A 24,028-nucleotide genomic window follows, 5' to 3' on the forward strand; every position below is an offset into this window, starting at 1 on the left:
GCTTGGGAACTGGCTGGAAAAACACTGCTGAGTGAAGATGCGTGATCCCAGCTGGAGAACTGAATCATCATCCTGTTTGTTAACACATATGATGAGCTTTGTGGTCCTGCAGCATGCTCCAAGATAAAGTGATCAACAATGCTCTGAGATAAACAGTGGCAGAGTTCCATGTATCCCCCAACTCCTCTGCACCAGGGATCAAAGTGATATGAAGGAGACCTGGCCCAGGACACTGAGGCCGTCCGTATATCTGCCTGCTGCTTAACACTGGGGATGCAGAGCTGGTACAGCAGGAGGCTGTGGTACAGGCAGGAGCTCAGATTTACTGGGCTACAGACAGGGCTGTGACTCAGGGCTGCATCACTCTTGTCTGTCTTGTTTCTCTGTGGAGCAGTAGATCACCTCTTGGAGACCAGTGGTCAGGTATTTTCTCTGCCTCCCAGCCCTTCATCCACAGTGACTTTTGAGCATTAAAGTTTGCAAGGAGGTAAGATTTACTTGGAAAAGTCACTGGCTACCTAGGCCTTGAAGAGGCTGTTTAATATTGTTTCAAGACTCTAACCATTAAACTCTCCAATCAATCCAAGTTAAGGAGATGAATTATTTAAAGCTCACCAGCTTTTAATTAGCAGGGTCCTTTTGAACTATGGATCTGGTTGCATTATTGACAGAGGTAGCATTAAAATTTGCTTCCCTGCCTGGGAGCAGATTTGCCTGGATTGTGTGCCATGTTGGGAGGATCATGGGGAGGGAGCAGGAACTGCAGGAGTTGGGTGTGCATGTCCTGCTCTGCGGACTTGGGCTTTTTCTGGGGTTTCTAAGTAGATGCAGAGTTGGTTTCTGCCTCATCGTTCCTCATTTTATTTGTGTGATGAGCTCTCTTGCTGCTGTCACCCCTTACTCCAACAAAGTGTACCCATTCTCTGGAGTATCATCTGACTGCCCCTTTATCTCAGTACTGTTTTCTTGCACAGATGTGAATCCTCTGCCTTACAGAGTTCAGGGATTTGCTGTTCATGTCCCTCCCCATTCCAGTCCTTCGGGAGAGTTCTGCCAAACTGCCCCTTTGGAGGAGTTCTGCCAGTACAGGGTGAGCCAGCGAGGCCCAGCACCCAAGCTCCCTTCTTGCAGTGCTCCATCACAGTGAACCTGCCTTTCCCTTACCTCTCTCTTCTTCATGCTTTTAACTGCCCATGCATCAGGGTTGGGAGGAGCCATCCATCCCTTTCCCTGCTCAGGGCTGCCCTTCCTTTCCCTCTCTGACTGTAAGGAGCCTTAATCCCAACACTGAGAAGCCCTAACTTCTCAGCTGATTAAAGGACTGCCAACCTCTCACTGCCCACAGTGAAACAAGGAGCTGGCTGGGGATCTGGGGATGTTCCCATGCCATCTAGTGCCTCCCTTCTCTTTGTGCTCAGCTCTGGAGTGGAGCAGTGTTGAGGGAATGTTAGGGAGCTGAGAGGAGGCTTCCTGGGTCATCTAAGGGGGGGTCAGCCTCTGATTTTCACGGCCCTCACTAATGGCCAAAAATCTGCAAACCAAAGAGGAAGCAGCAAGGGAGCAGCAAGGAGATTTGATAGCCAGTCTCGCCAGTTGCACAGGTAACATGAAGTGTAAGAGTGTCTGTGCATCTCCTTTCCTGGCAGTCCGGGGAGCCTCAGCGCGCTCACACAGGAATGCACAACACGGATGTTTCCCTTCAGATCTGACAGAAAAATTGCAGTGGATAGCCACTGGTTTTTGCAAACAATTTGCAAGGAATTTTGCCGTCTTGCCTGATGGATTCTGTATTGCTTTGTTTTCAAATCACTCTCTGTTTCACTGTCTCAGCAGGTATCTGTTCCAAATCCCTGCACTTGACATGCTCTGGGACCAGTCCTGCTCTATGCTTCATCTTTTTTCCTTCATCGTGTTCAATATCTGCAGAGTTCAGGGTGCTTGACACCTGCAGGGCCAAGGCCAGATTCTGGATGGGAGCCACCTTTAGCATCCAGTGGATACAGGCAGGATGGGCTCATGCTGGAGCACAGTGGAGTCTCCCTACATCCCCTGGAGCACACAGCTGCACATACAGCAAGCTGCTGCACAGAGCTCATGTTCTAGCTTTTGTCTGGTTTCTATTCATGAGCAAGTGAACTGCAAAGCTTATTGGGGGGTTAGAAGAGTGATCTGTGTTCCCAAATACACCAAAATGTATCTGCATACACTGCAAATACAGCTACCTTGGGGTGGGATGGGTGCAGGTCTGATGCCATTGTGTCCTTGAGAAGGAAAAGGCAAAGGCAGGGGGAAAATTTAAATATTTTAGGATAAGGAGATAGAAAAGTCCTGCTCCAGAGGGTGAGGATGCAGGAATTCCTTGAGAGATCAGAAAGGAGTAAAAGGGTATGAAGCCTATTCTTTCACGCCCTTTCCCAGGTTGATGTTTCAGCTCTAAGGATTCCTTCTGGGCTGAATGTGTCCCTGGAGACTAGAGAGGATATTTTTATGCAATTTTCATCTCTTCTCTAACACAGGTTAGATATATGTCAGCTCCAGAGTGGGCTGTAGAATCCTGGGGTGAGGAACTTCTCTTTGTCTGCTGCTTTCTTGGCCCTCAGCAAAATGAAGTTGAATCTTGCTAAGAAGTTACTCAGTCTTACATACATGGGGACGTTGCCATTCTTAACACGTGTGTTTGAGGCGGTGCTTGCCAAAAACAAGCTGCAGCTTTCCATGGGAGTCTTGGCACACGAAGACCAGCCTTCACAGGCTCCACACCAGTGGAGCTGGGTACCTGTGTTGGGGTCTCTTTGCTGGGAGTCAGAGACTCATACAAATCAGAAGGATTAAAATCTCAGGTTTTAGTTGTGATTTAAATCATACAGCAGATCACCTACATTCAGAAATTGATTTTCTTCTGTTTTTTTTTTTAATGTGTTTCCCTGAAAAAAAAGGTCAAATTTTACTGAACAGTACCTATCAAACCAAGTGCAGCTTTCCTTACTACTGCCCAGTTGTTAAATCTGGTTATTCTTTTACTCATCCAATACTCTATTTTTGCTACATTTATTTTGATTGATTATGTAACATAATATGCCTTCAGTCTTAGTTTTTAAATATTTTTTACATTAGAAAAACGGTGAATTACTGTTTGTTCTTGAAGAGTTGGTGATTAAATTATTACTCATGATTGCTCTTTTGGATGAAAACTGTAATTCCATGCTAAAGTACCTCAACGGTAGTTAGAATTTATTTTATTAGGAAAATCCTTTTTCCCTTGCAAATATTCACTACGAAAGGAAACGTAAATTTCAGAATACTTTTTAGGTAAAAAACCCCTGGTACATGAAATCAGCGGGCTGGAGGAGTGTATCTGGAAACCAGCCTTTCAAGGTATTAGAATGAGTACATCTCATCCTCTCTCACCTTGGTTGGTTTGTTTGTCTTCACTTATTATAGAAAGATAAGAGACAAACCTTTTTTATTTCCAGTCCTTTGTTATTTCTTAGCTCTGAACTAGCAGGTTCTTGAACTGAAAATACACCAAAACCAGCAAAAAATTTCCAAAACTGCAAAAGTAGCAGCTCTTACTGGGAAAGTTTTATTCTCGTTTGTCAGCTCTGCTTCCCTCTCCAGTGCATTGACTGTCTTTAAAACATGACATTACTCCTTGCTACTGATCTTTTTTGAATCTAATTGAGTGGAATTGAATCTTTAAAGTTTAGGATTTAGCACATACATTATTGTGATTTTAGATTTAGATGTAAATGTCTGGTTTGGGGCTTGTTTGGTTTTTATTTTTCTTTTTAGGGGAAAGACAGTAACTAGGCTGCTGTGTCTCTTGCTAGTGAACCCTCCCAGTACCATCCCAGGTGACCAGGAGATCTGGTCCCATAGGAGCACCCGTCTTGACATGGTGCCCTCACTGGGCTGCTTTACACCAGCTGTCATAACCCTGTGAGCTCTGAGCCTCTGCACAGATGACTTCACCATCTTCCCTGTTCCACAGTTCCCTTGCCGGGGCTGTGCCGTGCTCCCTCTGTGGGGGGATCTCTGCCCGTGCCAAACAGAGCAGCCCCACCTGCCTGGGCAGGTCAGCAGCCCATGCGGTGAGCAACCCAGCAAGGCACCGTGCCTTCCGGGCTCCATCTCTCTCTTTTCATTTACTGATTGGAAATCTCAGAAGGTTAGGGTGTGATATTGTTCCTGATCCAGAGCATTAATTAGGCCTCGGAAAGAAGAAGAGGAATTGCGTGTTTTTAACAGTGAGGTTAATGGGATGCTCGCAGAGTAGACAGTTTTAATGAGCTTCAACTCGATGTGCAGTGAGTTTACTCTTTGTGTTAAAAGGGTCACACTGCAGTAGTTTGATGTGGATTGTCTCCTGGCCCCCAATGTCATAGGTGAGCGTCTGTCAGAGTCCAGTCAGAGCGCATTTACTTAGTGACACGATTCTAATTAACTACCTCGAGCTGCCACCGCCGCGGGGAGCCGGGGCAGCGCCTGCCAGGGTGCCTCCTGCCCGGCGCAGCCATCCCTCTCTGCAGCTCTGCCTGGCTGTGCTGGACTGCTCCCCGCGCCGACGCTGCGGGAGAGGGCGGCGAGGGCTGCGCTCGCCGAGTGCGCTGGCAGGTGAGGGGCCACCCGCCCTAATGGGGCCTGGGGCTGTCAGCGACAGCTCTCCCCCCTGGAGCTTGGTGGGGGCGGATGAGGCTGTGCCTCACCCTGCGAGGTGCTGGAGGTGTGTGGTCCTGGCAGCATGCTGGCTTTATTTTCACCTGCTCTCTTCCCTGTTTTTCTTTCCTGTCTTTCCTGCCTCTCCCAGCATCTGTGGGATCCTCTGTCATCCTTGATAGCCACCTACCTCCCCTGCATCAGGGCAGGGGAAACAAGGAGGTGGACAGCATTTTGTGAAACTTCATTTCATGTTTTTGACTACTTTTCATCCCACCCCATGTGGCAGAGCCAGTCCCACCATTCTGGTCCGTCACGGGGTGTGGGACAAGCCCCAGAGAACCTTGTCCTCCCCCAGAGCAGGCAGACCCCATTCTTTTTGAGCTCTTCAGTTCTCAGCAGAGGTGACGCTTGCACAGCACCATCCTTCTGCTGAGGGATCCTGGGAGGGAGAGCTGAGAATGGGGCTCACCCCTGTGGAATGGGGCACTGCCCTACACACAGTGGCCCCTGCTCAAAGCAGAAGGGGAAGGACTCTGAATTAAATAATTACAAGAGACTTAAGTAAAAATCAACAGAAATGTCACCAAATGAGCAGTGTCATTTTAAATTAGCGCTCATAAAGGTCAGGCAGATCCAGAACAGGTGGAGCGGCTGCGTGCCGGGTGTCGCAGCCAGGCGGCGTGTCCCGGCACCCAGGCAGGGTGCAGGGACCTGCACAGCCACTTCGGGGTACCCACTGGGCAATGGGCACAGGGACAGGTGGGGTGAGGGGTCCTGCTGCAAGCACCGGGCCCCACATCCCTGAGGAGCGGCGGGGAGGGAGGGCTGGCCAGGGCAGCCGGTTAGAGGACGAGCAACTGTCAGAGTCCAGTCAGAGCACATTAACGCGGTGACATGATTCTAATTAACTACCGTGAGAGGTGTCACAGCTGGAAAAGCAGTGAGCAGAGACAAGCTTTTAAAAAAAGAAAAAAGCAATGTGACAGTCTTTTTTTTTTTCTCTTTCTTTTTCTTTTCTTTCCCCTTTATTTTTTTTTTTTTTTTACTCTTGTGTGCTCTCTCCCCTCCATGTGGGAGTGGATCTAAAGATAATTAGGATGTCTGGCTGCCTGGGAACCTGAGCCGGGGCTCTTTTGCTTTCAGTCATTTAAGTTTTCGACATCTCTCTGAAGGGACTTGGTGGCGCAGTGGATTACTGCGCGCCAGAGTGACAGAACACTCTTCTAATCGTAAACCCTTTTTAGAAAGGATTCTGCTCTCCCTTTTTCCCCTGGAGCAGCAGGGGGTATGTTCTGATCACTGCAGCTCTGTTCCCATACATGCTACAATGGAAAACTCAAGGTCTTTCAGCTGTTTCCTGCAGTTAACAAAGGAGGCACAGAAGAAAGAAAGGAAGGATGATTGAGTGTTTGTGTTGACTGCACTCACCCCTCCATCCTACCCTGCCAAAAGTTGGTCGTGTGCCCATCTGACCCCTGACTGCCTGAGAGAGGTGTGATGGGTTTGTCACACCTTGCCCTTGGCTGAGGGCTTGAGGTCCCCAGAGAGCAGCCTTTGGAGGAAGTGTGATGGCTGCAGGGACTTCAGCTGTCTGGGAAAAGTCAGGGTGCTTCCATGTGCTTCTCCCAGCCCCCAGGCAGGCAGTGGCAGTGCCTGCTCCCTGGGGATGTTTGGAAAGTATGCTCGAGTCCCCCTCTTCTGCCTGGAAGCAGTTGTTTGCAGCACCATGGTTAGACTGAAGATTTAAGAGGGATTTCTGGATTGTTTGCTGTGCTGCAGTGCCTGGGAGGCCCAGCTGCAAACCGGGGCAAGTCTGTCTCAAGCCTCAGATCTGGCTGATCCCCAGCAGGACGGCACTGCCATCATCTCGGAGCTGCCCTTTGGCACAGCAGCAGCTCTACCCTCTTCCTCTGGCTTCTGGTTTTAGGAGTAATGGTGGGGACTGTCTCCGTTGGCAAGATTTGCTGTTCTTCCCTTCCTCCCTTCCACCCATGCCAGTTGTGATTCTCAGCCCAACACCTGTTCCAGTTTCTGTCCCCAGCGACAGACGAAACCTTTCAAATATATTTTTTCATATCACTCTCAATGGTTGTAGTGGGAGCAGCGGGAGAGGCTGATGGTTTGTATTATATTTGTATTATGTCTGCTCTATTTTAGTGATCAGCCAGTCCCAAAACCAGGAGTGTGCAAACATGAACTGATCTGTGCTGTAGTGACCCTTGCACTGCCTTGTACCCATCACATTCCTGGCTATTTGTCCAGTCTTTTTAGTTTTCTGTGGCTGAGCCTCTCAAAATATCCCCCTCACACACTACGGGAACAACCCTTGCACTGGCCAAGCCCTGTCCAATATTGTGCTGGGCAGGTAGAACATCTTTGCTGGCATTTGTTCTCCTGCCCCTGTAACAGACAGCACTTCCCAAGCACCGTGATGCACCTCTGACACAGTGAGATGTGTTAGGTGAGAAGCCCAGGAAGATCATTAACTTTCTACAGAGCTTTTTCTGTAGAAAGTAGCAACGTAAAACACCGAGTGACATTTTGATTTCCTGTAGATTCTTTCGGTGCCTTGGTGTCTCTGCAGTATGTCCCAGACGAGGCTAAATGGTGGCGTGTCTTCCCTTACCTGTGAGGAGGGAAAGAGTTTCCTGTTAATGAACATAAACCTCTCAGTTAAGGGCACAGATTGCCTGCCCTGCTCTGCACTGGACTTTGGTGGAAGGTGTTCTTTTCATGTCCTACTGTCCTGCAACAGCAGTGTCCCCAAATCTGAATTACATGACTGCATCCGGGGGGATCACAGGCATGCTGCTGTCCCTCTCAGGTTGCCCTTGTCTCCAGAGTTTGGGCATCTACGTTGTCCCCTCTCTGTCCTCTCTAGAACGTACAGGGCTGGTGAGCACTGTGGTCTGCCATTGCGAGGAGGAGAGACTCCTGCCCAAGTTTTAGTAAGGATCTGCCTTTAAGGAGAGTGATGGCAGAGGTGCAGAGGGAAGGCTGTGTCAGCAAGGGATGCCAGGTTTAGAGCTGCCCCGCTTCACCTAATGAGAACCGATTGCAAGGTGCAGGAGGGCAGGGGGTAGCAGTCAGCCAGAGAGACTCTACTGCAATTTAACAAGTTTTCATTCCCATGAGTTCCCTGATAAGACCCCCCTCGAAGTCTGTACAGGAATTCATAAGAATAGGATAATTAGGATGTTTCAAAGCTGCGACCCTCAGAGGAGTCCTTGGATTAATCTGTTTTTTCGCTTAAAGACATCTGTAACTACAATCTTTGTTTCTCTCCTCTTCTTCCCCCCCTCCTTCTTTTCCCTTCTTGTCTGTCTCTGTATCTCCTGTCAAACCGTGGCAGACGTAAATGACAAAGAAATCAGAAAGAGAGATCAATGCAGTCCAAATTAGCACTTGGAGATAGACTGTGCTGGAGATGTCAGAGCCTGACCCCAGTTGATCTGCCAGCCTCCACTGGTGATATTATGCAAATTGCATCCATCTGGCAGAACCCAGTAAAGGACTAATGGGGCAGGGAGGGAGCCAGGACCAGGCACCTTTGGGAAGAGGAGAGAAATGGGGGTCTTTGGGGAGGGGGGGGTCCATGATCGACAGGGGAGATAAGGTACTGCATTGGCTTCCTTTGCACTCCTGGGTGGATTAAAAGCCAAACTCTAGATAAGAGATAACCAAACTTCATTTTGCTTTTTATTTTATTCCCTATTGCTCCCCCCACGCAACCTAGTACCAAAAAGAAGGGGGGAAAAAAAGGTGGTTCTTGGCACTCGTTTCTTGCACGTCATTACCACTAATGGCAGTTTGAGGGGAGAGACAAAGTCAGGGAAAGAAAGCAAAAAAAAAAAAAAGCTGGCTGCTTAAAAGACTGTTGTAATAGGAGCATGGATAATAGAAATCTCAAATTACGGTGATCGCCTTGTTAAGAAGTTTGAAAATACAGCCAGATTGTCTTTAATGAGAGAAATATGGCTGTTAGTTAGTGAAGGAGGAGGGAATGGACCTTGTTTCAAGATCTATAGCTTGCCCATCAAAGAGGCTCTGTCTGTTTCATTTCAAAATCCTGCTCCTCTGCCTGATATTAAAAATAGTTGTTAAAGGCTTTGACTAGCAAGACGATTCTCTTTGACTTCCTACTCTCTTTCCACCTCCCCCAAAAGACTTGGCTAAGATAACTTCTGCTTTTAAAAAACAGCTAAGCAAGGAAAGAAAGAAAGAAAGACGAAAGTTTTGGGGGCTGCAGGATAATACTGCCCCGGCACTCCAGGGTGCCTGGAGCCTTAAGCCTGAGCACTGCCAGCACTGTGGCCATTCCCACCATGGCAGAGGGAAGCCTCCTCTGTGCTATGTGTTGCTGTGCTGGGATGAGCGCTGAGATGTGGTACCACCACTGCCTTCCTCTTGGAAGCCCTGACCCAGGCACAGGGCAGCAGTGGCTTTTTTGGCATCTGGACCCGCGTTAAGTGTCATGATGCTTCTTTCCTTGGGTCCATCCCAAGCCTGGGAAGTGGCACCAGGCCAGGGTTGAGGATGCAGAGAAGGGCTCTGACAGAAGCTAGGTCTGGCAGCTGCCCTCCACCCCCACCTCTTGTAAAGAGCTAAGGGGCACCTCTGTGCTGTTAGGCTCTGACCCGTAACTCCTGCCTCGCTGTGGTGCTGACAGTCCCCTCTTCATTCTCCCCTGATATCAAAGGATCACATTAATTGGTTTCAGGATCGTGGCCCCATGTCCTGAGCGGCCTGTTTAAGATAACGAACTCAGAGTGTGTTAATAGCTGCTAGAGCTCAGCAGAGGATCTAGGGACAAGGCCTGGATGGGGAAGATGCTGCTGGGTGGGGAAGATGGGCATTGACACATAAAAGTCTATCCAATACTGTGTTTTTCGCTGTCCTTACACAAACCAGTGTAATTCTCTCACTCCCAAATTGATAACATTTTGAAATCCCAGGGCAAAGGGCGCTGGCCAGAGGGGAGAGCTGCACCAGCCAAACTGTTGCCCTTTCCCAGCGTGGCTTTGCTCTTTTCGTGGGTCTGCAGTGGGATCAGAGGGGATCTGCTTATATCCTCCATAGCTTGAGACTCTTCCCAAAGGTGAAGCTGCGGCTGCACAGGTGATCCCAGCTGTGCCATTAATCACCTGAGTTCTGGCTTGTTCCTGATTCTGCAGGAGAGACCCATAGTGGGCTGCAGCGCGATGAGTGTTTCCATCTATTCCTGAGAGTCATGAGCAATCCTGCTCCAGCTTGGGAGCTGCATTCTTCTAACACAGAAGAGTCCAAGCAGCTTCTCCCAGCTTGGGCCCTGAATTGGGCTGCGAGTGTACAGGACCTGGAAGGGAGGCAGGAGGGGAGGGTCATGGTCACTGCTAAGGGTGGGTGTACTAATCCATGCTGCTGGGACCAAGATTCCATGGTCATTACTGTAGTCTGACATGTCTGTCCTGTGTGCTTGGAGGTCTCTGAAGACATGGCATGAAGGAGGGGCTCAAGAGCTCCTATGAGTTTTCGGCCAGTTGATGGCTCAGGGATGCAGCAGAATCAGCTGGCTGGGCTGTCACGCCGGGTGGGCTGCAGAGCTGTCCTTCTTTATCCCCCCATGGCACAGAGCTAATTTTTAACCATGGAATACCCCTACCCAGAGATATGATCCAAACCCCACAGTGATGGAGAGTACCTGGTAGTCCTAGGTCACTTTTCCCACTATAATTAGCCTCACTGTTAATTACTTGCAGGCATGTGATGTGCAGGAGCAGCACCCATGCAGTCAGAGGGGCTGCCTCTGCACAGACCTTCATGCAGCGCACCAATCCTGCATTGCCCTTTGTCTCCTGCCCACCTCAGCAGCAGGCATGGCACTGGTGCTGCTGGTTGCCTTAGCTTCCCAAGGCATGCATCTCCCTGCCTGCTGCCACCTGTCAGCCAGGCCCCAGAGGGCAGGGGACCTGTGCCCTGGCACTGCTACCTCAGGAGCCTTTCCCCAGGGGCTCTGTGGATGGGGTGAGCCTGCAGACAGCAGGACCCCCAGCCCTTTGCCCTAAGGAGGGCGCAGCAGCACCACCTTACTAGGAAGCCCACTCCAGCCCTTAGCTGCCAACTCCCGAGTGCTGGGGGTGTCTGGGCCAGGTCCCCTCTCCCATGCTGTGTGCTTTCAGCAAGAGCCACTGATTTGGCTCTATGTGCATGGTCAGGAATCTTAGGGCTTGGCAGCTGGGTCATCTCCAGCACCCACAAAGCCCCCTGCTCATGCTCTCCCCCTCTGAAAGCATGCATAACAGCCGACAGAGGCAGAGGGGGAGAGAAAAGGAGAGACGCCAGCTTTGCCTCCGTGCTCCCATCCAGAGCAATCTCCTAATGAGAAGAATATGGCTGCTAGTTAGCAGAGGGGTGTGTCCTGTAGGCTAAAATGAGATAGTTACACTGCACTGATTGAAGGTTGAGGTTAGAGGGCAGCACAATTATGTTCAGGAGATTCAAGGGCTCTGTTTGATGCAGCAGTTCTAAGCTCCCAGCCAGTGTCAGTAGTTTAGCTCAGGGTTTCTTTTTTTTTTTTTTTTTTTTTTTTTTTTTTTTTTTTTTTGTGGGCTAAAGACAGGAAGGATAAAAACTATGGGAATGAGTTGTTTCTATTATTATAAAGTGGTGTGAGTTTTCTTTTTTTTTAAACCACCAGTTCACCCCCCTTTTGCTTAACTGTTTCCTGATCATTATATTTTAAGCTGCTCAGAGGGAAGAAGAGCGCATCCCTTTCCCCCTGGAGAGTGGCTCTGAATTTCCCCCAGACAGGGAATGTGATTTGCTGTGTCCACTTCTGCTCAGTTCACTGACTACGGATCAGGAAAGCAATTAGCAGTTCAAATTATGCCAGCACCAAATTCTTTGTCTCAAAATCATGGGTTAAGAGTTGCAAAAGAACCTTAATTGTCTGGTGCTGAACTAGATGTTTTTTTCTGAAAGTATTTCCAGTGCTTAGGGCTGTTTGTGGGGGGAGCCTCTTGTGTTTCGAATACTGTGGATCCTTTTCCCAGAGCTTGCAGCAGTGTTCAGGCACTGCAGCAGCATCTCTGGCCTCTCCAGCCTGTCTCCCATCAGCAGGCTAGCTGCCTTGCAGGCTGCCATGCATCCATCTCAAGATGATCCTGGTCACTGTCACCCATCTCCACTGTCCTCTAACCCATGTGTAGCTCTCTGGTCGCTGCACAGAGCCTCTGCCACCTGCATGCACTGCAGGGAGATGAGGACCAAAGGGACTGCCGGCCTGCAGCAGCTCATGGCAGCCCTGTGCTGCCCATGGAAGGAGGCTGTTGCTCTCTTGGTGACAGCACCCAACCCTGCTGGGCTGAACACGAGGTGCTGGCCTGCCCATCTCATCCACCCCATCTTCAAGTATGGACGAAGGGATGCCTGCCCCTTTCTCTCCTTGCCTGCTCCCCAGGGCCCATTTTGTCCCAAGCCCACATTTCACATTGCCTTTTGATCTGAGTGACAGCCTGGTTTATTTACTCTAATGGTTCTCAGTTCTAAATGTTAATTCCTCCCTGAAGAAAATGTCTTTTCAGGATGAGTTGCCCATCAGCAGAGACATGGAGGGTGTGTTGGCATCCCCAACCTCTGTGCAGAGCCAGGCCATCAGCCAGCAGGCAAGAGCCTGGAAGGTGATGCCCAGGGAATACCTCAGTCCTGTCCCTGCTGTGGCTGGGCTGTCCCAGGGATGCCTCCTTGGTGGGCAGATCTAGGTGGGACGGATGCACCCCTAGCATCGCAGTTTGTCCCTGTGTAGCCCCTTTGGCACAGGGACACACACCACTGTCACAGCCCCCCATAATCCCAGCTACAGTTAGGGGGTGATGGATTGTCCCTGGGCCAGGGTCTCAGTACAGCCCCCTAAAAGGGATGAGGCACACACAGAGACAGGCAGGGGCCTGCTGGGCTGCCGCCATCCAACAACAATTTCTAATCTTGATTGGAGAGGAGGGCAGTGGGCTGGGGGGGAAGAATCAGAGATAAATGTTAGCTCATTTCTTAAGTAATTAGTTACCTCCTCATCCCCATGTTGTAATTGTGAACAAGCTGTAATGTTTAATTAGTGTGTAAATGAAACCCCAATTTCATAATGGCTGCGGTGACAGCGCTAAGTGAGACAGGCACAGAAGGGGCCGCATTGTTTCAGCAGGAGATGAAGCTGTCGCCCAGCAAGCCAAGCGTCTCTGGGAGAAAATGGAAATGATAAACGAAGTGAGGCTAATTAGCAAAATCCTACAGGCCCCACTGATGGTTCTCATCAAGGGGAGGTAATGAAGCGGGCGGGCCAAGCTGAGGGGGGATTAATTGGAGCTGATTGCTGCACATACAGGCACTGTAGAGCCGTGCATGCGGGGATGCAAACTTTCCTGCTTTTCTCCTCTTGCCTTTCCCCAGGACCCAGGTGGGGGTAGAGCCTGTAGGGAAGACACAGGTGAGAGTCTGGTTCTGGAGCAGGACACAGATGCAGAGGGGTGTTCCCTGCCTGCAGTGTCTGGGCAGAGGCACATAGGCACCCATCCCACATGGAAAGCATAGTATGGAGGATCTGAAGGATCTGAATTGGAGAGCTGCTGCAGGGCTAGTTTATAGTATAAGGAGGATTATAGCTCTTCGTTAGCTGCCTTCAAATCCCTCCTCCTGTACTGACTGTATTTTGACTGTAGACATTTGGAGAGTAAATAAAGCACCTCTGCATGATGGGTGCTAGGGAAGGGATGAATCCTCCATCTCCCCCTCTGGGTGAGAGTTTCTGCAGACCTGATACCTGTGGCAGGACAGTGTGGCAACCGAGCCAGAGCTCGCTGTGGTGGGGGATCCTGGGGCATTGTGGAGCTGAACTTTATCCTTTCAAGCTGTGTAAGAAATGCCCTTTCTGCAGCTGTTGGCACACAACCCTGATCACATTGCATTACTTAGTGACATTTCAGGGAGCACATGGAGCCCCGCTGCCAGTGGGCTCAGTCCCAAATGTCCCATCCCTGCTGCGGGTGGGGTTCAGCTGCCTGCGGGCCAGGCTGCCCCACAACCTGCTCTTTACCTGCTGCCAACTCAATATCAGAAGTGAGCAAAAGCCTTGCCAAGCAGAAGAGAGGACAGCAATACCTCTCTGAGCTTGCATACGTTAGTCTGTCCAAGCAAGTTATTCATGACTGCATGTGAAACCATGGGACCATGAGCAGGTCTTTTCAGTGTCTCAGTCTCCTTTTCTGAGAGAAAATGAGAGAGTGAGTTGTCTGCTTGACAAGTGCTCATACCTGGCACGTCCAGTGCCTGCCCAGAGTCATTGCATCCCTTCCACATGGCATCTCCAAGCCCCCTGCTGCCTCTCTTGCTGAGTAATGAGAGATTTCCCTGGGCCTCCGAGGGCTCTAAAGAGGGGCTGAGCAATATTATTTATTCAGTTGTTTACAGAAGCGTTTGATCGGGAATAGTTCTTCACTGCCAGCCTGTTGTGTATTATTCATTGCAATAATCTCTGCAGATTGTGATAAACTGTAACTGTGGCGGGGCAGCGCGTAGCTGGGCTGTACTGCCACCGCTGCCTGCTCCGGCCTCTAAAATATCGGCAGCTGCAATCATAAATCTCAATTTACAAGTGGGACTATTGCACGGGGAGTTATAGTTATACTAATGATTACTTCTCTGTCTTATTTTTCATGTTGCAACAGAGTAATAAATTTTTAAAAACAGCCTGGGCAAAGCGTCAGCAAAGGCTGTGCGTCCTCTCACACGCTGTCAGCAGAGAGGGGCATTCCTGTTCTCCAGCAGGCATCTCGCTGGTGAAGAGAGCTCAGCTCTCTGCATTGTTTTCCCTGCTGAGAATGGGGACTGAGCCCTGCATTTGTCACTGACCTAGTCTTTGTCAGTCAGACTTAGGAAATCCTGGGGTTGATGGGGCCAAGAGGTGGGGATCTGATGACTCAGAGTGGAGCTGGTGTTTTAAGGGTGTATCTTATTCTTGTAGCTCACCACCCTCCCAGCACGGGGCTTTCCCAGACAGAGAGTTGGAAGCTGCCTTTTTGCAGACAGTGTGACCACAGTGTGGAAATGGGGTGATGGGTTGGATGGTCCCACCTGAAGGAAAGCCCCCCTTCCTGGAGGACAGCAAGGGTGGACACCCAGTGGCATCCCTCCTGGAGGAGTCACCATGGGGGCACCCCCCAAAGACCAAGTCTCTTGCCCAGAAGGCAGCAGTGGGACACGGGGTTCAGCGAGCATTTCCCAAGTGTTTATCACAGCTCCGAGGTCTGTGATGTGAGGCCTCTGATGGATGCCTCCATTCACAGACTTGACATTATGATGTACAGGGAGCCTAGAGATATATAGATTTTCAAAGTGGCCACTTTGAGCATAATTATAAATATCCAGCCTCTTTACATAGTGAATTATTGCCAGGAAAAGAAGGACCCCAGGAGCTCTGAAATTTGGCATCTAGGATTTCTTGAGAAAGGAGTCTTGTCAGAGGTTTTCCACCCATTTTGGGGCCCGGAAGGTGTGGGTGTTAAGGGATGATGTTTTTCCCATCCTGAACCCCCCCTGGCAGGTCCTCCCCCATTCCTCATGGTGCTAGCAGTGTCTCTCTGCAAGGGACATGTCTGAGGCACTGTCTTGGACCCTCACCTCCCCTGCTTGTCTGCACCAGCACACTGTAATATGATTTTAACTGCTTCCGAGTGGCTGGCTCCCCTTCCAGATCACGGCACAGAGCACCAGGGGCATAACGGAGCTGGGAGCAGGTGCTCCTGGTCTCTGTGCCTCATCCATGGTCCCAGAGACACAACAAAGGAGAGATCTTCCCCTAGCTCATGGCTGGCTCATCTCCTTACACTAGCCTTTGGAGTATACCAGCCCACAGAGGGCAGGGGCTCAGCACAGAGGGATCAGTTTTCAGGTGAGCAAAAGATTCCCCCAGTTGGATGGGTGCTGGATGCAAAACCAACAGCTGAGACCTGGGCACAATCAGGAGCACTCCCACATGCCCTCTTTGGATTCACAGGCTCCTAGAAAAAAAGGCAGCTGTCCTTTCTAGAAAACCATCTGGAAGTCCCCTTATCATGCTTTTCTCTTGCCATTTGGATGATATCAAAGCATCATCACTTCCATTTCCTTGCTGGAGTGGAGTGAGTGTGCCCTGGGGAAGGTCTCTGCAGGCAGCTGTGTGCCCATCCCTGTGTTTGAGTGTCTAGGCTCAAACAGGCACTGGTTATCACCTTCCCCACCCTGGGACTGGGGCATGCTGGAATATTGCAGGGAAAAATGAAGAGAATGTTTGAGGATTTGTGTTCTGTTTGCGAGCAGGGTCTGGAGGAGAGAAGGTCAAAGAAGAAAATTGGAGCTGAATTTAAATCAATGGCAGGTAGAGATTAGAGCAGTGGCCCAATTAACTGCAGCAAGACAGGTGGAGGCTGGGGGAGAGCTCCAGCTCTCCAGTTTAGGACCCCTCATTGGACCCTAGTTCTGGTCCATGGAGATGTGAATGCCCCAGACAAAACTGGGAGCATGGCCAGGGACTTGGGATGGGGACTTTGTGCCGAGGACTTGGTGGTGGGCAATGGCTGGAGTAGCTGGAGGCTGTGGATGGTAGCAGGAGACCTAGACTGTTTGGCGTCAGACTGAATCCCACTCCCTCCTTCCTTCTCTGCACATCTTGCCAAGCTCAATCTGCCTCTCCATCCACATACCACCTCTTTGTCCTTGTTTTCTTCTCCTAGTCCCTTCCCCCATGTCCTGCTATCTTCTCAGCTGTTTCCACCACTAGCCCCACTAGCTCCCCATCACTGTTTCCTCCTGCTTGTCTGTGCCTTGACTGCAGCTCTTGTTGGTGCATGTGTTTCAATGAAACAGTTTCCTCCCTCGCACTTCCTGGGGAAGTCATCGAGCACCCGGATAACTGGGTCCCCACTTCCCACGCAGGTGTGTAGAGTGGGTGCCAGGAGGGTTGCAGCAGCTGGAAGCAGGGGCCAGCACTGGGATGATTGTCAGTGCACGTGCCACACAAAGCTGTCTTTGCCCAAAGTTGGCTTGATTCTGATGGGAAATCCAAAACATTCTGGGTTCTAAAAATCACCTTCCCAACAGACGTCAAGGCTTTGTTCTGAAACATCATGACAAATACAAAAAAACCTTGCACTGGCAAGTAACTGGAATTTAAGGGAAATAGTGAGATTCTTGTCATTCTTGTTGATGGCGATGGCAATGTATTAATGGTTTGGGGTGGAATTTCCTGGGAAAAGAATTCAGTGAGAGTTGAACATCCAGCATGGAATGTCTCAGCTGAATCACTAAATTTTGAGGAAAATCACTGTAGGTCACATCAGAGCAAGGGCAAGCCACCAGCCCTTCCTTGTTCCCAACACACATCCCCCATGTGCTCCTGGGGTGGGGGCAGCCAGGAACACAGCTCCCATGTCTCTAGGCCTACAGGGGTCAGCTTTGCTCTCTCCAGCAACCCTGTGCACTGCAGCATGTTGCACATTACCCAAGGAACATTAATTAACGTTGCTGGAAGATCTTAGGAAAGGTGCAATTTGAATGGTCTGGCACCACAGTCATTCAGATGCTGAGTTAATTCAATCCTTGCACACAGTACTCCTACAGATTGTTGGCTTTAAACAAACAGCGGTGACAGATTTGTTGCTGCGGAAATGTGGTCATTAAGTCAGGAGCGTGTGTTTGACCTGAAAGCGATTGAGTGATGGATGCAAGTCATTTTAAAGCTGCAGCAGCCAAAGGATGCTCCTTTTGGAGAGCAATCTTGCATCTAAGGAGTGTAAATAATTTAAACAAACAAGTAAAGTAAGGTGAAAGCACTGCTGTGTTGTGGCACTAAATGCAAAGCAGGGCAGTGCTGCCAGTCCTGTGGTGAAGGAGGGCTCCTTTGCACAGCGCTGTCATAAAGAGGTGCAAGGTACCAGCTTAGGGGCTGTCTGTGGGGTACTAACTGAGCTCCCATCACTTCACAGTCACCCGTGGGAGCTGTGCATCTGCCACACTCCGAGTGTGAGCAGTGCAAGCGCTGTGGGATCCCCAAGGAACAGTAATCAAAGTGGATTGGTGGAGATCACCTCTGTGTCCTGGAACAGCAGGACTCGCATATCCCTGCAGTGTTGCCCAGTGCCACTCCAGCTGCTCCTCTTGTCAAGCTGAAGGAGGCTGATAGTCCCTTGGCTTCCAGACACGGTCTGGCTTGTCTTGTCCAGCAAGGAAGGTTTGGTGAACTAGGAGCTTGGCATGCTGCCTGCTCCATGCCAGCCTTGCTCTGAGCCATCCTCTCATTGCTGTTGAAGATCCTGTCACCCGCAGAGTGTGAGCAGGGAGGGAGCGTTTGATCCGCGTTGGTCACGTCACACGGGGTGTGCATTGTGCCGCTGGATGTGGCGTCCCCTTAATGGGGCTGGTAGTTACTGTGCATTAGAAGCAGCCATCTCTCAATATCTCGGCCATTTAATTTAATGGGTTTTTTTAAATACCAAAACCAATTAAGTTCACATTGTGAGCTAATCGCCTACAAAATTTCATTTCAAAGATGCTCAGACTGTTTGTGAGAGAATTGCTGGAAAGCAGCCCAAATATGCCACCATGTCTGTCTGTGTGTCCTTCTTTGCCTTCCCTCTTTCGCTACCAGAGTTAAGCAGACTTCTCAAAAGGAAATAATCATATTCTCAGTTCCCTGCTTTTCTGATAGTTTTTCTCTGGTGTGAATTTTGCGTGTCTAAGTTAAATGGCAGTGATTGGTGATGATTATAGTGCTCAGCTGGTACTGCAAGAGTGGAAAACAGGGGTTTGAGGTCTGGCTCATGGGCAAGAGCCAGATAGCTGTTGTTGGGGAGTGAGTGGGCACACAGCTGTGTAGCCAGGTCAGGAGTATATGGTGGGAGCTCTGATTTTAGCTTGTGTAACCACTTCCTTGAGGCCATGTGTCTGTGCCACTGTCCCTGGGGGTATAAGAGGTGCCTGAGCAGTAACACCCAAACCTTGCACAAGCCTTTCTGCTTTGGAAAAGTGTTCTGGGTGAGCTGTTAGCAGCATGTCCACCGTGTGCCATGGTGGCTGCCTTCCCTATCCTCCTCCTGCCTTAGCAGCTCCAGCCCATGGCATTCATCCGTGGCAGTCCCTGCAGGGACCAGCTTGCCTGTAGGCTGCAAGGCTTTATCAGATCGGAGAAGAGCCAGAGGTCTTTGTCAGAGATTACTTGTTCTCCTAAACAGTCATGTTACTGAATATGGAATAATCTCCCCTCAACATCCAGCTGGGGGTTTTGTTTCCTTCCCATGGGCTATCATGTTAACACTCTCTCCTTAAAGCACCTTTGCCAGCTGAGTCACCCATGTGATGCCCATCGCCTGACCAGCACGTTGGGCAGGTGCACACCGTACACCACTGTCCACCAAGCTGCCTGCCCGCGGTGTGTTTGGCTGAGCCGTGCATGGCTGCCACCCCATTTTGGCTGTGGTGTTGCCTTCTCCATACTCCCACTGCCATCCCCCCCAGCTGGTTTCCCTGGCTGGCAGTGGGGAGGTGATTTATTGAGTCCCACATGCACCCGGTGAGTCCAGCTCTCTGCGTTTCAGGGAGATCCATCGCACAGGGAGGGAGGTCACTGCGTTGCAGGTTTGCTAACCTTGCCCGCTTATTAAAAATGGTAAAAGCCTCCCTCAGGACTCGTGAAGTATAGATCCAAAGAGCTCCATATGCTGTTCCCCTTAATGAGATGTCTGCCTGAAGAGCAATAGCAAAACACACCATCCAGTGCAGGGTCCCTATAGCTAGATGGCCTGGCTGTAAACAGAGCCGTCCGTCTTAATGGGCTATCGTGTAAAAACTTCTCCCAGTCAATAAATCAAAGGGGCTCCATTTATATCATGTGCTGCCTTCGCTATTAGGCTGCCTCTGGATGGCATGTTCTGATACAGAGCTCCCCAGGCCTGCCAGACAAGGCCAGAGGCTCTAATAGGCATTTAATTTAGGCTTCCCCGTGCTGATACCCATGCAGAGTTCAGCATCTGGGACTCAGCAGGGGCTCCCTCGTGGTTTGGGGTCACCCTGCTGTGCAGGAAAGGGCACCCATGGATCAGCACCTGGCAGGCATCGCCTCCCCTGCCCTGCTGGGTAGGAGCCTCTGGTGTACAGGGAACCAGACCCTCTCTGTGAAGGGGTGTGTGGGTTTGGCGAGCACCCCTACTCGGTCGGGAGCAGCAGCCACAGCTTGGAGCAGTTATTTATTTTTCATCCCCTCCCTTGTGCTGCTCAGATGCCACCGGAGGAAGTTCCGCTTCAGCCACCATCCCAGGCAGAGATATTAGTCCTCATTACTAATTAAAGGAAGCAGGAGTAATTGACGGATGGTGGATGGCAGGGGAGCCAGTGTGATGAACAGCCCCTGTCCCTGTGCCGGGGACGCATGCTGAGCGCTACCTGTTAGCTACAAATAAACAAACCTGATAAATAATAAATAGTTTGAGAAGAGTGGGAAAGCATTATTTAAATTAATAGGGATTAGAGGGAGAGGTCTGAAAGAGCATTCCTCCAGATGAGCTATCCGTGGACAGACAGGGACTCATTTGTTGTAGACTGGAGTAAACAAGTAGAAGGGGAGGATTCATCACAGCAGGGCCTCGCAGCGCTTCTAGGGCTGGTAGCAGCATGGCTGCACTTCTCCTGGCCACCCCTGCATCAGGGCTCCCTGTGTGCCTGCTGCCTCATCCGTGTCACTGTGCTGTCACACCTCCGGTGCCAGCCTGGGACACTGGGTGCTCTCAGGTAGTCAGGGTGCTGCCGCAGAGCAGTGGGGGGCGGATGCCGGGCTCTGGCTGCTGGCAGGGTCTCACACCACGACAGGGCACCTGCAAGTTTTCCCAGACGGCTTGATGGCTACCTGCAGCCTGCCTCCACCCAGGCACTCACTGTCAGCCACGGGTTGGTCCCGGCCAGCAAATCCGGCTGCACGGGGGTCTCTCCTCACTCCCTGACATTTGGATACCACGCTGCTTGCTCAGGGCAGGAGGCTGAGGCGGTGGAGGAAGGAGGAATGCTGCGGGAGGCGGGAGAAAGAGGGGACGACAGACGCTCTGCTCGCTATCACATCTACTCCATCTTATCACCACAGTAATTTGATGATAAAAAATAATCCGAGGCTGGAAAGGAAACATGTGTAGTGGAGTAAAGATTGAATGTAGGTGGATTGTGCCCCGGGGCGGCGGCTGGGAGATAGAAGGAAATGTCCTTCTGTTTGACATACTGCCGAGCCGCCGCCGTGCCCCCGCCTCGCCTCGCCCTGCCCGAGGCACGGGGAGCCCGCTGGCCCGCGGGCCATGTGCCGGGCAGGACGGTGCCTGTTGCGACACCTCCTGCCCCTCCACCTGCACTTCCTGTGACCCCCCAGTACCCTGTGGGGTGGTGCCCCCCACCCTTCCACCCAACAGCTCGTTCCCAGCTCACTTCTAGGTTTTTTTTTTTCCCTTTGGTTATGCTTCACAACTCATTTTATCAGCTGTCAGTAACCAAATGTCTTTTTTAAGTAGTGGGTTATAGCCACTAATGTACTGAATGCTATTGCACTGGCTGCAGTTAGTGTTCCACGGCTAAATTACTATAATTAATGTTCCACTAGAACTGTTTGTAACAGGCGGCTGCGGGAGCCCCAGGTCTGGGCTTTCAAAGCCACTGAATTATCTCTCCTCCCCGGAGAAAGCGCCTCTCACAAAGGGGAGGGAAGAGGTCAGCACTGGGACAGGCAGGCACTAGCCGAGCAAACTCCAGCAGATGAGTGGCCCGGGAGCTGTTCCCGGGATACAGACCCCCTGTGTCACCCCATCTCGGCTGCTGTGCCCCGTGGGAGTGCGGCAGGGTGTGCGGTGGAATTCCTGCTGGGATTGTCAGGGCGCTGCTGCATCCCCACGGCTTCGCCTGTCGCCCTCCGCGATTGCGTTTTAAAGATGGAACACGGTGCCTAGAGAAACGCTTCCAAAACTGGCTAAGGGCAGTCAGCAGAGATGTTTCCCTGTGCCAGGCATGGTACTTCAGTCCACACTCCACACCAAGTCTGCACCCAGAGCCATCCATGCTGTTGCCTCTCGGTGAGGCCGGAGGTGCAGGGGGAAGAAATTTGCTCGGCGGGCACACACACCCCTTGTTTCGCTAAATGCATTGTTCAATACCTGCAACAAACAGATTAGCCGAGGCTTTATCAGGGACAAGAGAAGGGAGAGCAGTGTGATAATGGTTTTCAGCAAATCCTCAGGCTGTCACAGATTAGAGCCGCGGCAGGAGCATTATCAGCCCTTTCCTCCTCTCCCCATCACCTCCCCCTTTGTCTCTTCTCACCATCGGATTTCTCCAGCCAATCTATCCCTGAGAGAGCGGGGCAGATACAAGAAGAAGTCGGTTTCCATCTGATCTGCAATTGGTTTTTCTCGGCAGCCGATCCGTGTCGCAGCATTGATCCGTGGGCCCCCCAGCGCTTGTCACCTTGCGTGTCTGGAGAGGAAGGTGGCCGAAGGAAGGGGGGTTGGGGTGGGGATGCTTTAAACTTGCTGTGTGCCATTGATCTGCAGGTGGGAGCATGGCCAGGCCAGCCCTGCCAGGCAGGAGGGCACGAGCCACCTGCCCTCATCGGAGGAGTTTAAATGGCTGTGACCTTCTTATTAAAAGAGAGGAATGTCTTTGGAAGGCCAGCAGAAGGAGGGCGCCAACCCCAGGCCCTGGGGCAGGTGTTTGGGAGCTGCCCAGCCCTCACCATCTCACCAAGGGACAGCTCAATGAGTCTGGCAAGGGGTCACCCACTGCACCCACGTTCCCATTTCTGCTGCACGCCTCTCTGTGCCACACTGCAGAGTGGCCAGGCATGAGTGGCGACCCCTGTCTTGGCTCTGCAGCTTGCCCAAGCCCGTGGGAGAGAAGCTGCCAGGTGGGAGCTGTTGGGTTGACCCCTGTGAGTGGGCAGCTTTCTCAGAAGACCTGAAGCTGCAGAAAGTTGTTTTTTCCTTTTAAAAGTGGGACACAAGGCTGTCTTTTGTCCCAACGTCTGCAGCCAGGGCCTGCAGGCCCCATCAGGCAGGGGTTTGTTGAAATACCTGGTTGCTCAGGAGCCATTGCCCAATGGGCAGGACAGCAGTGCTATACCAGGCAGGACCCAGCACCTTTGCAGTCAAGCTGGGACGTCCTGTCTGTGCCAGCTGCCCCACCCCTTACCCTTCTGCCAGGTTCCTGCTAGGGTAGAGCTGTGGCAGCTCTGCCTTGTCTCGCCTTTTCTGGCTGACCTGAGGGATGTTATGCAGGTGGGTGGGAGGGCAAGAGGGGATATAACAAGTAATGGCCCCAAGTGTGGAAACAGTGTTAATAAAGTGTATTTCACTTTTAATTTTGGCATATAATGTAATGATCTTTTTTAAGGCCCTATCATATTATCTGCATGACTAGATTATTGAGTCTTCATCATCTCCAGATAAATTTATGACCAGGATGATGTTTGGAATTTATTATCAGTCAATAGAGCTCAATACTGTAACAAGGCGTGTAATAAGATATACATATTTAATGATCCGGAGTAAAACAGCCCTGCTAATGGGCAGGATGAGACGGAGGCTGGAGCGTTAATTTCCATCCCCTGCCCCTTTCCCCGGGAGCCTGCACCATTCAGATGGGATGCAGCCCCAGGGTCCTGTGTGTTGCCTGAGGCTGGGAGCAGGGACTGGCTCTGGGGGATAGAGAGGAGCACAGCCCTCATGCTCATGCTGCTGTGGCTGTGAGCACGTGCCTGCGGCACGTATGCACTCGTGGGAAGGCACATGTACCAGCCATCCCTGCAGAGATGTGCAGCTCTATCTCACACAGCACACGGCTCTCTTACATGGCTTTGCAGGTCTGGCTGACATCCCTGTCTGTGCCAGGTAAGGACTGTCACACATCCACTTTGCAGGTGACTCTCTCCAGCTCAGCAGTCTGGGCAAGCCTTGCACACAGCTGCTGCTCCAGCATCTGCTGAGGTGGCTGGAAAATCCACAGAGTACTTTTTATGTTCCAGGGGCAAGCCTGAAATCCTGCTTCTGGGACAGTGCGGCGCTCTCCAGCTCAACAAGGGGAGCAGAGCCGGGGCTGACAGATGCACTCTGTCCACACCACATGAGGACATCTCTGGCCCAGGAAAGCCCTTGGTGGGAATGCAGTCCCAGGTGGCCTCACAGAGTCCCCCATGCTCTGGCTCACCTGGCTGTCCCCATGACAGGAGACCAGACAGAAACAGAGCAGGCACAGCCCAGGGAGGTAGCAGGTCTGTGTGCCCAAGCACCCTGGCCCTGTGTGCAGCTTCCTTTCCACAGACTGTCATGTTGAACAGGGGGCCATC

At 51.1% G+C, this 24,028-nt stretch overlaps 1 protein-coding gene across 4 annotated transcripts in view; it reads left to right on the forward strand.

Moving 5' to 3' along the window:
* ERI3 (ERI1 exoribonuclease family member 3) overlaps positions 1-24,028 on the forward strand; it is a 129,840-nt gene that overhangs the window by 94,212 nt on the left and 11,600 nt on the right. The window lies entirely within an intron of this gene.

This window comes from Haemorhous mexicanus, chromosome 9 (assembly GCF_027477595.1).
Source record: "Haemorhous mexicanus isolate bHaeMex1 chromosome 9, bHaeMex1.pri, whole genome shotgun sequence".
NCBI lineage: Eukaryota > Metazoa > Chordata > Aves > Passeriformes > Fringillidae > Haemorhous > Haemorhous mexicanus.